The 15,769-nt window shown below is 41.3% G+C and overlaps 1 protein-coding gene across 1 annotated transcript in view; it reads left to right on the top strand.

The window, feature by feature from the left end:
- The window catches only part of ELOVL2 (ELOVL fatty acid elongase 2), a 60,614-nt gene that overhangs the window by 24,347 nt on the left and 20,498 nt on the right, over positions 1-15,769 (top strand). The window lies entirely within an intron of this gene.

Genomic DNA, 15,769 nt, shown 5'->3' with positions numbered 1-15,769 from the left:
TAAAGAACTTAGTAACAGTTATTTGATTTTTTAAAAAATTCCTCAGATTTTGCCACTATGGAGAACAGTATGGAGGTTCCTTAAAAAACTAAAAATAGAATTACCATATGATCCAGCAATCCCATTACTGGGCATGTACCCAGAGAAAACCATAATTCAAAAAGACACATGCACCCCAGTGTTCATTGCAGCACTATTTACAATAGCCAGGTCATGGAAGCAACCTAAATGCCCATCGACGGACAAATGGATAAAGAAGATGTGGTACATATATACACTGGAGTATTACTCAGCCATAAGAAGGAACGAAATTGGGTCATTTGTTGAGACATGGATGGATCCTAGAGACTGTCATACAGAATGAAGTAAGTCAGAAAGAGGAAAACAAATACCGTATATTAACGCATATATGTGGAACCTAGAAAAATGGTACAGATGAACGTGCATGCAGGGCAGAAATCGAGACACAGATGTAGAGAAGAAACGTATGGACACCAAGGGGGGAAAGCGGCGGGGGTGGGTGGGGGTGGTGGGATGATCTGGGAGATTGGGATTGACATATATACACTAATATGTATAAAATAGATAACTGGGCTTCCCCGGTGGCGCAGTGGTTGGGAATCTGCCTGCCAATGCAGGGGACACGGGTTTGAGCCCTGGTCTGGGAAGATCCCACATGCCGCAGAGCAACTGGGCCCGTGAGCCACAACTACTGAGCCTGCGCGTCTGGAGCCTGTGCTCTGCAACAGGAGAGGCCATGGCAGTGAGAGGCCCGCGCACCGTGACGAAGAGTGGCTCCTGCTCGCCGCAACTGGAGAAAGCCCTCGCACAGAAACGAAGACCCAACATAGTCAAAAATAAATAAATTAAAAAAAAAACAAAAAAACCTTTAAGATTAAAAAAAATAATAATAACTAATAAGAACCTGCTGTATAAAAAAATTAAATTTAAAAAAATTCCTCAGATTTTATGGCAAATAATGCAAATTCTTCCTGCAACATCCAATTGGATGTCAAGGAATCAAGGTTAAAATGCAGGTGTATATGTCTGGGCTATCTTAGTGCAGATCACTAATAGAGTGGACTTTCCTTCCCCTGAGTTCTGTACTGTGTTATTTGCACTGTATTAAAATAATAATAATGACACTGGTAACGGTAAAAAATAATGAAATTGTCACTGGACTTTGCTTGGTTTGGGGCTTTGATTTTTTTTTGTATAATTTTTACCTACTAGGGAAAAAAAATCCTGTTTTTACTTTTAACAAAATGGTAATCTGACCAGTGTTTTGAGAACAGACGGCTACAAACACATTAAAGAAAGCCCTAAGTGGGTTTCTTTTGATCAAAGAAAAATCCTTCTCTTAGTGTGGGAATCGGCCACTCTTCACCCAGACACCTCTTGCTGTGGTGTGTGTTAGTGGATGAAGCGGAGGGGAGTAACTGAAGAGTTGAAGGACCCTCTGGTGCCCTTCTCTGAAGGCATCTCTGAAAGACCTATAGCAAAATATTGAACAACTACCGATCTTTTGAAGATAGTTGAATTTTGTTAGCTTAGAGCATGTAATATAAGACTCAGGATTTAACCAAACACTGCCAATTACTATTGAGAGTTGTGCTGATTACTATTTTTTCCAGCTTTATTGAGATATAATTGACATATAACATTGTGTAAGTTTAAGGTGTATAATATGATTTGACACACTTATTTATTGCAAAAAAAAAAAAACTACCACCGTAGCATTAGCTAACACTCCATCTCATCACATAATTACCATTTCTTTTTTTGTGGTGAAAGCATTTAAGATCCACACTCTTAGCAACTTTCAGGTGCTATAAAATACAGTATTGTTAACAATATTCACGATGCTGTGTACTAGATCCTCAGAACTTAATAATCTTATAAGCGGAAGTTTGTACCCTTTAATCAGTGTCTCCCAGTTTCCCCCACCCCCCAGCCCCTGGTGGCTACCACTCTGCTCTGTTTCTGTGATTCAGCTTTTTTATATTCAACGTATTTGTCTTTCTCTGCCTGTTTCACTTAGCATAACATCCTCAAGGTTCATCTGAGTTGCTGTAACAGTAGGATTTTCTTCTCTCTCATGGCTGATATTCGTGTGTGTGTGTGTGTGTGCGTGTGTGTGTGTGTTGTTACATCTTCTTTATCTGTTCACCCATTGATGAATGCTTAGATTGTTTCCGTATATTGCCCTTTGTCAATAATGCTGCAGTGAACATGGGGGCACAGATTTCTTTGAGATCTTGTTTTCATTTCCTTTGGTTATATATCCAGAAGTAAGATTCTGGGATCATATGGTAGTTCTATTTTGAAATTTTTGAGGACCCTCCATACTCTTTTCCACAGTGGCTGCACCAATTTACATTCCCACCAACAGTGCACAAGGGTTTCCGTTCTTCATATCCTTGTCAACACTTTTTTTAACTCTTGTCTTGTTGACAACAGCCATTCTAACAGGTGTGAGATGATAGTTCATTATGGTTTCACATTTGTGATTAGTGATGTTGATCATCTTTTCATATACATGTTGGCCATGTGTATGTCTTGTTTGGAAAAATGTCTATTCAGTTCCTCTGCCCATTTTTTAATCAAGTTGTGGTTTTTTGGTTTTGTTTTTTTTTTTTTTTTACTATTGAGTTGTGAGTTCTTTCTAATATTTATTTGTTTGTTTGTTTATGGCTGTGTCCAGTCTTAGTTGCGGCATGTAGGATCTTTCATTGCAGTGCATGGGTTTCTCTCTAGTTGCAGTGCGTGGGCTCTGTAGTTGCTGTGATGCATGGGTTTAGCTGCCCGGTGGCATGTGGGATCTTAGTTCCCTGACCAGGGATCAAACCCACGTCCCCTGCATTGGAAGGTGGATTCTGAACCACTGGACTACCAGGGAAGTCCCTGAGTTGTATGAGTTCTTTATATATTTTGGATATTAACCCCTTACCAGATATATGATTTGCAAATATTTTCTCCCTTTCTGTAAGTTGCCTTTTTATTTTGTTGATTGTTTCTTTTGCCGTGCAGAAGCTTTTTAGTTTGATGTAGTCCCGCTTATTTTTGCTTTTCTTGCTTGTGCTTTTGGTGTCATATCCAAAAAATCACTGCTAAGACAAATGTCAAGGAGCTTTTTCCCTGTGTTTTCTTTCAGGAATTTTGTGGTTTCGGGTCTTATATTTAAATCTTTATTCCATTTTGAGTTAATTTTTGTGATTTGTGTAAGAAAGGGGTCCAATTTCGCTCTCCTGCATGTGGTTATTCAGTTTTCCCAACACCGTTTATTGAAGAGACTGTCTTTTCCCCATTAAGTATTCTTGGCTCCCTTGTCAAATGTTGGTTGACCATATATCTGAAAGTTTATTTCTGGGTTCTCAATTCTGTTCCATTGGTCTATGTGTCTGTTTCTATGCTGGTATCATAGTGTTTTGATTACTATGGCTTTGTAGCTATATTTTTGTTTGAAATCAGGACATGTGATGCCTCTAGTTTTCATCTTCTTTCTCAGGATTGCTGTAGCCATTGAGGATCTTTTGTCATTCTACACAAATTGTAGGATTTTTTTTCTACTTCTGTGAAAAAAATGTCATTGGAATTTTGATATGGATTGCATTGGATCTGTAAATGGCTTTGGGGGAAGCATGGACATTTTAACAATATTAATTCTTATCCATGAACATGGGGTATCTTTATTTGTGTCTTCTTCAGTTTCGCTCATCAAAGTCTTGTGGTTTTCAGTGTACAGATCTTTCATCTCTGGTTAAATTTATTCATAAGTATGTTATTGTTTTTGATGCTAAAATGAATGGAATTATTTCTTTTTCAGATGTTTAGGTGTTAGTGTAGAGAAAGGCAGCTGTTTTCCATATGTTGATTTTTCTATTCTGCAACTTTACTGAATTCATCAGTTAGTTCTGGAGTTTTTTGGTGGGCCTTTAGGATTTTCTATATATAAGATCAGATCACCTGAAAACAAAGACTTCTTCCTTTTCAATTTGGATGCCTTTTTATTTCATTTTTCTTGCCTTACTGCTCTGGCTAGAACTTCCAGTACTATGCTCAATAAGAGTGGTGAGTGTGGGCACCCTTGTCTTGTTCCTGATTTTAGAGGAAAAGCTTTCAACCCTTCACCATTGAGTATGATGTTGGCTGTGGGTTTGTCATATATGGCCTTTAAATTATGTTGAGGTATGTTTCTTCTATACCCAATTTGTTGAGTGTTTTTATTATAAAAGTATGGTGTATTTTGTCAAATGCTTTTTGTGCATCTATTGAGATGGTTATATGATTTTTATCGTTCATTCTAATATTGTGGTGTACCACATTTATTGACTTGCATATGTTGAATCATCCTTGCATCTCAGGGACAATTCCCACTTGATCATGATGTATGATTATTTTAATGTGCTGTTGTGTTCAGTTTGCTAACATTTTATAGAGAATTTTTACATCTATATTCATCAGGGGTATTAGTCTGTGATCTTCTTATAGTGTCTTTATCTGGCTTTGGTGTCAGGACAATGCTGGCCTCATAAAATGAGTTTGGAAGTATTCTCTTCATTTTTTGGAAAAGTTTGAGAGCATTTGGCATTAATTCTTCTCTAAGTGTTTGGTAGTATTCACCGGTGAAACCATCTGGTCCTGTATTTTGGGGGTTTTGATTACTGATTCAAGCTCTTCACTCATAACTAGTCTCTTCAGATTTCTGTTACTCAGTATCGGTTGTTTCTAGGAATGTGTCCATTTCTTTTAGGTTATGCAGTTTCTTGGTGTAAATTGTTCATAGTAGTCTTACATGATCCTTTGTATTTCTGTGATAGCAGTTGTAATGTCTGTCTTTCATTTCTGATTTTGAGTTCTCTTTTTTTTTTTTTCCTGAGTTAGCCTAGCTAAAGGTTTGTCAATTTTATCTTTTCAAAAACTGGCCTTGGGCTGATCACAGTAATCACTAATCTGTTTGTATCAATACAAATAATAAAATACATATTTGATGAAAATTTAAGTTACTTGTCATGTACTTAGGCAAGAATTTCACAGAGTAACATTTCTAGTCATTTAATGTCATGATATCTATTTCATCTTTTATTTCCGATGAATAGGAAGAGACCAACCTATTAAGAATTGTGATTGTTTTTTTGTTTGTTTGTTTAGACTTACAGAGGAACTTGTACAACTTTCCTCTGTAATCATTCCATTAACGTTTCCCTTAGTTTTTAATATTAATTACACAATATTTTAATTACACAATTGTGTAATATTTTAATTGTAAAATTGTAATTGTGTAATATTTTAATTATACAATTAATATACTGTTAATGATTCCTTATTAAAAACTAAGACATATACAGGGTAAAGACAGTCTCTCCTGGCCTTCTCCCACTACCCTTGTCATCCTTCTTTCCTCCCCAGAGATAATCATTCTTAAGCTTGTGTGCCCTTCCAAAATTTTTCCTATATTTACATTATATATACTTGTACCTATACATGCATAGGCAGATTGATGTTTGTTAAAGTATTTATTTATCTAAACTAAATCAGATAATGTGAAGCTTATACTTTACATTAGATGATTTCAAGCCATGACTTTTTTTTTTCTCGTAAAAAGTCATTCTTTAAGGCTTATAGAAAGGCATTCTTCAAGGCTATTTTCTTTTTTCTTTCTTTTACCCAGTGCCTTAGTCAGCTCAAGCTGTCATAACGAAATAGCATAGACTGGGTGGCTTCAACAATAGAAATTTATTAGTTCTGTCACCTGAAGTTGGAAGTCAGGTGCCAGTGTGGCTGGGTTCTGGTGAAAGCCCTCTTCCTGGCTTGCAGACAGCCGCCTTCTCCTTGTGCCCTCACAGGGCTGGGGGAGAGAAAGAACAAATTCTATGGGGTCCCTTTCTCATAAGGGCACTAATCCGATCATAAAGACCCACCCTCATGAGGTCATCAAAATCTAATTATCTCCCAAAGGCCCTATCGACAAATACCATCACATTGGGGGTAAAGGCTTTAACATATAAATATGAGAGACACAAACATTCAGTCCATAACACCCAGACTATGCCACTTCTTTTAATTAGTAATGTGAATAAAGGTGCTGACTTTTTTTTTTTTTTAAACATCTTTATTGGTAGGTGCTGACATTTTAAAAATGACTAAACCAAAGGGAAAATAAATACTTATTTAGGAGTTCAGATAATCTTATCAGAGTACAAAGATGGGGCTGAAAATGAAGATAAATTCAAAAGGGATAAAGGTCTAAAATTCCATTAAGCAAAAAAAAAAAAAAAATTCAGTTGTATGAATATAGGATGGGTAAAGCTTGAATTTGACAGCAATTAACATGAGAAGTATCTGGTGATGTTGACAATGACTAACTGATGTGATGTGTGAATGCAGTTTCCTGATACTTTAATAGAAATATAATATCCTGATCAAGAGAGGCCATCAGTCTCTGCATTCTTCCCTTAGTAGGCTACTTTCAGAATACTGTATTCAGATATAGCAAATATAAGGAAAAATACAACCAAACCAGTGATTGTTTCTGTTTGTGCAATGTGGATACTGTCTAATGGGTTTGTGGAGACAGTTAATTACTAAAGTGCCTGTGAAATGCATGGTGACATAACTAGTATACAGCAAGTTTGAATTTCATAGAGTAGAATGCAATAAAATACTTGGTAGCTTTATAGAAAGTAAGCAAGAACTTGGTATTTTTATGATAAGGTATTAATTTTTTTATGTGCCTTTGATTATAATTGAAACAAATTTCAAGAGACAGTGGTCTAAATCATTCCAATCCAAGCATGGTCGCATGCACACCTGGGAGCTTGGTAGGAATGCAGACTCTCAGGCCCCATCCTAGGCCAGCTGAACGAAAACCAGCACTTTCACAAGATCCCCAGGTGATCCACATGATCATTAGAGCTTAAGAGCATGAAAACTTTCAATTGTGTTCAATGAAAGATTTAAAAAGCTATGAAAATGTCTCCAAACTTCTTTTTATACCCTCTTAAAGAGTGATGCAATACTTCAGGTAGAGTGAAAATGAAGGATGATATAATAGTGATGGCTTATGTGACTACTGCATTGTCCTTCTAGGCAATTCTATCATTCTTACATTTTCATATTTTTTTTAGCACAGATTGAAATGATTGCGTATTTGTGAGATAATTCCTAGGATGATTAAATAGCAAATGTTTTAAGATACAGAAAAAATAAGATCACTAAGATCCCACAGTGTACCTTAGATTTATAGGAGTCCATTGAACTCGTATTTTAATCGCAAAATAGAATGAGTTTTATTCTACTTTAAAAATATACAAATTTTTTGTTTTTTTGGAAGAAAGAATCTTCTGGGGAAAAAAACCCTCAAAGAATAAAATTCGATCCAGTAGACCCTGATGATATACCAAGTGTTAAGGATCTTTCAAAATATACTGGAAACCAGATTGTATATACGAAAATGTAGCTAAGAATGCGAAGTGATATGAAATAAGTATCAGGTGAGTACTGTGAAGGTTTAGAAGGATGAGAGTTTTGTCAACACATTCATTAAGCATTAAGTGCCCATGAGGTGCCAGACATTGTTCTTGGAATTGGGATAAAATGGCCTATTGGAGCTTATGTTTTGGTGGCGGGCCCAGACAGTAACCAGCCGGTGAATGTTTGTATGATGCTAAGTGTTATAAAGAAAATACAGAGCCGGTGAGAGGATGGAGACAGATCAGGACCCCACAAAGCAGGGGCTTTCCTCCTCGTCAGTAATTAGGGGAACATGGAAGGAGTCGCCATTCGACCGGACACTGAATGAAATGAGAAAGAGCCGTGTGGGGTGAAATGGCCCATGAACAAAACTGCAGCAAGATTTTCTGCTCTAAAGACCTTTCATCTCCTTAATTGAGTGAAACTGCCTACAGCCTCAGGGTTATTACCCAGGATGCAAATACCATCAACCCCTGCTTTCTTCTTCAGCTTGGTGTCCCGAAATACGTCCCAGCACAAGCAGCAGCGGGAGCTCCACAAAGAGCCCGTCGGTCCAGCTCAGACACCTTTCCCCCCAGTGGTGTGAAAACACTGGTCACTTGTTACCAGACTTAGTTCAAGTTAAACACAACAGATCCACTCTTTTTTAAAAAATATTTTATTTATTTATTTATTTTGGCTGCGTTGGGTCTTGGTTGCTGCGTGCGGGCTTTCTCTAGTTGTGACGAGCGGGGGCTACTCACTGCGGTGGCTTCTCTTGTTGTGGAGCACGGGCTCTAGGCGCGCGGGCTTCAGTAGTTGTGGCTCGCGGGCTCTAGAGCGCAGGCTCAGTAGTTGTGGCGCATGGGCTTAGTTGCTCCGCGGCATGTGGGATCTTCCCGGACCAGGGCTCGAACCCGTGTCCCCTGCATTGGCAGGCGGAGTGGAGTCTTAACCACTGCGCCACCAGGGAAGTCCCCAGGTCCACTCTTGAGCTCAGTCTGTTTCCACCTCTGTAAATCGGGGGAAGTACCTAAATTGCATGGCTATTGTGAAAATTTTAGCTAATATACATCAAATACCTGGCATATATTAAGTGTTTGAAAAACAGGAGCTATTATTATTACTACTCACCATTGTGGTTATTAGTTCATTTATATCTACCTTAATATGTGGCAATCAAATTACAAATGTTCCCCCAGATTCTTCATCATCTGACTTAGTTTCAGTCTCATTATTTGTTCTATGGAGTAATTTTTATAACGATTTAGAGTTCCCATAAGCGAATAAGAGTTCCCTACCTCGTGCCTCCCCTCAGCCTACCATAGTCAGCTGCTCTCTCCAAGGGTATGGTAGTGGAAGGTAGGTGTTGAGTGGGTGGGCCTCTCCAGGGCAGTTTGGGGGGATCAGTGTAAAATGCGTGAGTGACATCGTGGGAACTCAGCTGCACGAAAGGCGAAGATTTTATCACGTCTGCTTTCAGCCGTCCTCCAAACCTCCCAGAATCATTCACGAATGTGAACACATTTCCATTCTTCAAACACATGGCCAACTGGCTGGGAGCAATCCCTCAGGGGCCTGCAAAAGGGGTTTCAGTGTTTGACAGCCATCCCGAGCCCGGGGAACAGGAGAGAGGCCTCACTGTGGGACGGGGCTCTAGTCTGTCCCTCGCCCCTGAGATTTTCAGAGTCATGTCTGGTTAACCTGAGCTGTCAGATCCCATTTCCTGACCTGCTGTCATCGGACACTTCAGATTTAGTTTTCTCTGAAATATTAAAAAAAAAAAAAAAAAGTAAAGATTTGGTTACTGTGTCTTCTTCCAACTTAACAGTCTGTTTCATAATCTTAATGGCTTTTGCTCATTTTTTTTTTCTTTTTTTTTTTTTTTTTTAAATGCGTGTTTTTTTTTTTTTTTTAAACTTTGGGTTTATTTATTTATTTATTTACTTATTTATTTATGGCTGTGTTGGGTCTTCGTTTCTGTGCGAGGGCTTTCTCTAGTTGCGGCAAGTGGGGGCCACTCTTCATCGCGGTGCACGGGCCTCTCATTATCGCGGCCTCTCTTGTTGCAGAGCACAGGCTCCAGACGCGCAGGCTCAGTAATTGTGGCTCACGGGCCTAGTTGCTCCGTGGCATGTGGGATCCTCCCAGACCAGGGCTCGAACCCGTGTCCCCTGCATTGGCAGGCAGACTCTTAACCACTGCGCCACCAAGGAAGACCCCGCTTTTGCTCATTTTAAAAAGCAGTGAGGGGCTTCCCTGGTGGCGCAGTGGTTGAGAATCTGCCTGCCAATGCAGGGGACACGGGTTCGAGCCCTGGTCTGGGAAGATCCCACATGCCGTGGAGCAACTGGGCCCGTGAGCCACAGTTACTGAGCCTGCGCGTCTGGAGCCTGTGCTCCGCAACAGGAGAGGCCGCGATAGTGAGAGGCCCGCGCACCGCGATGAAGAGTGGCACCCGCTTGCCGCAACTAGAGGAAGCCCTCGCACAGAAGCGAAGACCCAACACAGCCAAAAATAAATAAATAAATTAATTAATTAATTTAAAAAAAAAAAAAAAAGCAGTGAGGAAGGGGGTTGGTCATGGAAAATAGGTAACTATTCTGACTGAATAAGTTTCCTTAAAATGTCGTGTAAAACTACATCAATAAAATAGGACCAATCCAAGAGCTAGAATCATTGGATTTTTATACAACATAATGCCCGTGATAAATACTAAAAACCATAACTGCCTAAAACAACACTGAAGGAATGTGAAGAAGGAATGAGTGAAGGAGGGAGGAAAGAGGAAGAAGGGGAGGGGAGGGAGGGAAGGTGAGAAGAGGAACAAGGAACATGAAGAAGGAAAGGAGGGGGGAGAAGGAAAGGAAGAGAGAAACCCGGCATCTGGTTTAGAGAGCACTTAGAGACCAGGGGATGCACAGGCAGAGCTCTGGTGGCAGGTTTATTTCCTCCTTGCTTCCTGGCTCGGCTTCTGTAGAACGGCCCTGAGTCGTGGAGATAGCGATTCTCATCTGATTGCAAGACGGCCTTTGCAGAGGAAAGTCTGAGCCGTCAAGGTGTTCAGGCTGGGGCAGTGCCTGCAGCAATCAGAGTTCACACCTTCAAAAACAGACCAGGAAGTGGCCTCCTGTTGGAGATGCCCCTGATTTATGTTGAGTCTCAGTCATCACCGTGGTGGCCAAAAATTAGGTGTGCCCCTCACGTCTCTCCTGTGTCCCAGGTACTCTCAGAAAATGGTAGCAGAGGCAGGAGGGCATGGTGATCCAGTCCACCTGTGCTGAGAGATGCATGTCACGTGGCCGGGAGGACCATCTCACCTTTCCATAAGAAGTCAGCCCAGTGGGTCTGCCTCTCATGGGTCCCGGCTACCCCCAAGTGGTGTTCCTTCTGGCAGTAGAACAAGGGGCAGACGCAGGACATCACTGGGTGGTACACAGCACTGCTCCTGGGGTGGGACTCGCAGGGTGTGGGAGGTGATGATGGCAGTTGCAGTGGATGTGATGAGGTGGGTGGAGGTTAGCTTGCTCTGGGTTAGGGCTCTTTGATCAGAAAGATACATTTCTTTTTTTTTTTTCTAATTTATTTATTTTTGGCTGCGTTGGGTCTTCGTTGCTGCACGGGCTTTCTCTAGTTGCGGCGAGCAGGGGCTACTCTTTGTTGCGGTGCATGGGCTTCTCATTGCGGTGGCTTCTCTTTGTTGCGGAGCACGGGCTCTAGGCACGTGGGGCTTCAGTAGTTGTGGCACATGGGCTCAGTAGTTGTGGCGCACGGGCTTAGTTGCTCCGCGGCATGTGGGATCTTCCCGGACCAGGGCTTGAACCTGTGTCCCCTACATTGGCAGGCACATTCTTAACCACTGTGCCACCAGGGAAGCCCAGAAAGATACATTTCTGATGCTCTTTATTCCCTTCCGTAAATGCTACTTTCCATATGGAACCATTTCCCTCTAGATTGTTCCTTAAAGAACATCTTGAGCATACCTTGTGGTGCAGTTCTGATGCTACAAATTCTCTCACTTATGTGTGTATGAAAATGTCCGTATTTCACCCTCATATTTGAAGGATATTCTGCTCCTCTCCTCTGCAGTCCCCAGGCAACCACTGATTTTCTATCACATAGATAACTTTTTACATGAAAGGCCAGAAAATAAAGGGAAACAGAGAGTGTGTATTCTTTTTTTTTGGTCTAACTTTACCGCAACATCATAATTTTGAGATTCATCCGTGTTGTGTGTGCATCAGTAGTTCATTCCTTTATGTTGCTGAGTAGTGTTTCATTGTGTGGTTATATCACGGTTTGTTTACCCATTCACCTGCCCTGAGTATTTGTATATGAGTCTCTGCATGGATATGTGCTTTATTTTCTTTTGGGTGGCCTAGAAGTGGCATGGTGGATCATACAGTAGGTGAATATTTATGTTTTTACCAAACTGCTAAACCATTTTCCAGTGTGGTTGTACCATCTTACATTCTCATCATCTGTGGTCGGCAGTCAGGGATACACCTTTAAATAAGGCCCTACCTGCTCCCAATCTTCCCATGCTTCAGCTGTTGCTATACACAGGCACAAATTGAATTCAAAGTCATGGAACGTGGGCTTTATTACACGGGCAAGGAGAAATCACTAAAGTTGTTTTGGATGTGAGCTCAGAGAATTATTCTTTGGCAGAGAATTCTGTGGCCTGGGGAACTTGGAACACAGTCTGGAGGGGGAAGCTATGGCCATGGGCAGGCGTTTCCCTGGCTGAGAGGATTCTTTTCTGTGTGGAGGGGAATAGGCAAAGGATGACCAGAGTGGGGCCCTCTAAAGTGTGGGGTTCAGGGCGGCAGCCGTCTTACCCAGGTCTAAGGGCAGAACTATTTCCCTCTCCTAATCCAAATTCTGACCATCTTTAAAAACCCACCTTATGGGCTTCCCTGGTGGCGCAGTGGTTGATAATCTGCCTGCCAATGCAGGGGACACGGGTTCGAGCCCTGGTCTGGGAAGATCCCACATGCCGCGGAGCAACTGGGCCCGTGAGCCACAACTACTGAGCCTGAGCGTCTGGAGCCTCTGCTCCGCAACAAGAGAGGCCGCGATAGTGACAGGCCCGTGCACCGCGATGAAGAGTGGCCCCCACTCGCTGCAACTGGAGAAAGCCCTCACACAGAAACGAAGACCCAACACAGCCAAAAATAAACATAATAAATAAATAATAAATAAAAATTTAAAAAAAAAAAAAAAAACCCACCTTAGGTCCTCACTCGCATGGTATCTTCCGTCACTGTGGCCGCTCTGTGTATCTCCTCCTCCTCCTCAGCTGTTGGGTGTCTGCCCTTCTCCGTGTCTCACTTACCAGTTTGTCTGTAAGCTCTTGAGGCAAGCACTCTATCCCTTTTTTCTTCATGTGTCTGACAAAGTATTATGTACATAATAGCTGTTCAGAAATGTGGGTTGAATGAATGAAGTGCTGCTGGTAGTTGGTTTTTCTCAGCTCCTAGGGGTCACCTGAGTGTCCAGCACGCTTCAGCGTTTACCATACGTAGGACCCAGGGTACGACTGGGAGCTCGTTACCCACGCTCTGCTCTCATCCTTTGCTAACAGTTCGTCCTTAGTTGGCTGACGCTAGCCCAACTCCGTACTTTCTCTTACCTTGTACTGACCCAGGGTGAACTCTGATTGGTTCTTCTGATGTCCTCTCATCATTGTCTCTTTAGACTACATCCTCACTAACTGTATTAAATAACCCAGAACCAAAGAGGTAATTGTTTTCAGGTTTCCGACCTTCCCAGCCTTGGCTTTATTTCTGTCAGATAGGTCACTAGAGACCCTGGCCATAAGCATTTCCCAAGTGAGTCATCTCTCCGTATATTTGCTGATCCTTCCCTCCTTCTCCATCTAGATGACGTCCTAGAGTCTTTCAAAACTCAGCAAAGCAGCAGCTCTTCCTGGAAGGCTTCTCTCTTTAAGAGATTTGCATGAGATCTCCTGTCTTTTCTTTTGTTTCAGGTGTACAGTGTAATGATTTGGTAATTGTGTATATTGCAAAATGAGCACCACAGTAAGTCTAGTTAGTATCCATCACCTCACAGTTACAGTTTGTTTCTTGTGATGAGAACTTTTAGGATCTACTCTCTTAGCAACTTTCAAATATGCAATACAGTGTTATCATCTGTAGTCACCATGCTGCACATTGCATCCCCCTGACTTAATTTTTTTTATAACTGAATTTGTACCTTTTGACCCCCTTCACCCGTTTCTCCTATCCCCCAGCCCCTACCTCTGGCAACCACCAATCTGTTCTCTGTATCTATGAGTTTGGTTTTTTTGTTTTGTTTCTTTTAAAGTCCATACATAAGTGAGATCATACAGTATTTGTTTTTCTCTTACTTACTTATTCACTTAGCATAATGCCCTCAAGGTCCATCCGCATTGTCGCAAATAGCAGGATTTCCTTGTTTTTATGGCTGAATAATACTTTCTTTCTCTCCCTTCTTACAGCACGTCCCCGTAAACCCCTCTCATCCTCCTTAAAAAAACTGGCCCGTAATTACTGATTACTTGCCTGTTACCCTATCTGAAGATAAGGACCATGCCTCATTTGACTTCATGTTTCAGCATCTAACACGGTGCTGGTACATAGTAATGTCCAGAAAATCAGTTAATGAATCAGTAAATTAATGACTGAAAGAATTCATTTGTATTCATCTTTCATTCTCTTATTTTCTCTTCATGTCTTCCCCTCTTAACTTTTGTTCCTGTTTTTCTCCACTGTGACTAAATTTCTGCAAGATAATAGAAATAATATGAGCTTTGTGACCTTTAGAGTTTTCTTAGCTCGACAGATGTTGGAAGATGGATTTTGAACCCTAGCAAACAAATTGGAAAAGTTTAAATGTTGTGGGTAGATGTGGCAATGAAGATTTTATTGGTGTCTGTCATGAGGGTGGGAACATCAGTGAGGTTAACATTCTTTGCTCAGGAATGAGAGGCCTCTGGACAGATCTGCCCTATTCTAATGGCAACACAAATAAAATTCTGTCACACTGAAATGTTAGGTAGTTGACCTTTCTCCAATCTGGAGGTCTCCCAAGATGTCCATTATGGAAACCAAAGGTAAAGACACTGTTTAAAACCTTCCAAACTTGGTTTAGCCCAGATACTTTTCATAGGGATATGACGAAATAATAAAGGTCCTAATACACTGGTCAGCAAGTCGTGGGTGCTAATAAATGCTAGGCTTTCGTCGTTATCCTCCTTCCCGAGCTTCCTAAGGTTCCCAGAGACCTAAGTTTCCTTGACGTTTCTCTTCGGATCAATGACATGAATAAGGGACAGATGCAAACTGTACGTGCCAATCACCAACGTGCACATCTTCTTTACAGATGGCAGGAACTCAATTCTCCTCTTCTGCACCTATGTTTTCTTTGAGAGTAAGATGCTTTTGACTGCACTCCAGCTATTGATTATGGAGAATGTTCTGTACAGACTTTCTGAGGGCCGTCCAGGAAACTCACACGTAGTCAGGCACCGGTCCACTCGTCCAAAATCCTCCTCACAGATCCCTTTCCTAAGAGCACTGTGCAGTGATCCATCTTTTCCTACCTTTGCTTGAGGGAGGGGCTCTAGACCTTAGCAGCAGGGGTAGGGAACACCTGAGCAGGTATTTTGAGAGGTATAGTGTCAGACCAGTGTGAAGAGGAGCCAAGTCAAGAGCCAGCAGCCAGTTTATCAGCATTAAGATTCTTAGCAGAAACTCTCCAGTCCCAACCTGAATCCAGTTAAAGTGGTGGTAGTTAATCTGGGATACCCTAGTGACGCTATATCTACTGTAACATTAAATAGATGCTAAGGTACTGAAAATGTTTTGAAAACAAACAAAACATACAGGTAATGGGAAAAATAGCTATAGTGCTTAATTTCCTTACTTGAAAAACGTCGTCTTAATGGCTTTACATTCAGCTTTGGGAAATACAATTCAGATGAATTTTCATTTAATAATTATGTTATGTAACACAGGTGTAGACTTCCCCTATTGCTTGCACACAACCCCTGTTAATTGCAGCAATAGAAGTTGCTTACGGAAAAGCTTACGCCTCTAAAAGCATTGTCAAGGGAAATGGGATGGTCAGTAACCCTTCAGTGTCTAAAGGTACCAAACCTGTCTTCCAGGACTCCTCTTGCCTAAGAAAATGAAAGAGGAATTGTTTCCTTCCAAATCCTTACAAGCTTGTGAAGGTGAGGCTGCGTTTACTGGTCCACTTTCCTTAAGTCTCCGCAGTCAAAAGTCCTCAAGGCCAGGCCCCTTGGAGAGCCTGTCAACCTCATGTTGTT

Source organism: Balaenoptera musculus, chromosome 11, assembly GCF_009873245.2.
Source record: "Balaenoptera musculus isolate JJ_BM4_2016_0621 chromosome 11, mBalMus1.pri.v3, whole genome shotgun sequence".
Lineage (NCBI taxonomy): Eukaryota > Metazoa > Chordata > Mammalia > Artiodactyla > Balaenopteridae > Balaenoptera > Balaenoptera musculus.
This window is presented reverse-complemented; position numbering and strand designations above follow the sequence as displayed.